Source organism: Octopus bimaculoides, chromosome 11 (assembly GCF_001194135.2).
Source record: "Octopus bimaculoides isolate UCB-OBI-ISO-001 chromosome 11, ASM119413v2, whole genome shotgun sequence".
NCBI lineage: Eukaryota > Metazoa > Mollusca > Cephalopoda > Octopoda > Octopodidae > Octopus > Octopus bimaculoides.
In genome coordinates, this window is record NC_068991.1 from 11,969,603 (window position 1) to 11,970,650 (window position 1,048).

Consider the following 1,048-nt stretch of genomic DNA (forward strand, 5'->3'; position numbering starts at 1 on the left):
TAGCATAAGTTCTAGGCTTGCAAAGAATAAGTCCTGGGGTCGATTTGCTCGACTAAAGGCGGTGCTCCAGCATGGCCGCAATCAAATGACTGAAACAAGTAAAAGAGTAAAAGAGTAAAAGAGTAAATGCAGTACAACCAAGTCAGAGACGAATTTTTATGCATATACAGGCAAATCATACTTATCCATATATGTGGTGGGGAGGATGTCTGTCTGTGTGTCTGTGTGTGTGTGTGTATGTGTGTGTGTGCTTTTGGCATATATGCTTTCGGTAAAATTTGATGCAGATTCTCTGCTCAACTTTGTCGTGGTCAATGCGACGATCAAACGCTACACACCTTTCCAAGCACTGCACTGCTGCAGGCAGCGGAAGTGAGCTAGCACGTTAAAGCTTAATGCACATGCACAGCAGAGTTCAAAGTTAATCTGTGCCCAGCGGTTTCACTCTGCATGCTTTAGCTTCATAACTATGGCAACAGTCCTGATACTTACTGATCAAACCACTTATATAAAGATATATATTTCGATAATTTCAATTGATTTTAATCGATTTAAATTTCTTTTCTATTTGAAAATTGGTTATGAAACACGTGTAATCTTTTTATTATATTTATCTTATGATATTTACTTTACTTTATATTATACTCATTTATTGTGCTTTTAATTATTAATTTTTCTATATGTGATAGTGGATTTTCATCGATGAGTTCTTGAAAATTGGTTATTTTCCCTAAAACTAGGTGGATGTCGGTATGCACATACCTGTACGTATATATGCATATACTCATTTACTGTTGTTATATATATATATATATATATATAATTATTCAAACACATACACATACCTCTATATGTTTATATATATACATATACAGTAGCTATTCACATATATGTATATACGATTATACATGTCTCTGTATATATGCATGCATAAACACATACGCATACATAAATAAATGTACAAATGTAATTATATGCCATGTACATACATGCATACATGCATACATACATACATACATACATACATACTTACATACATACTTACATG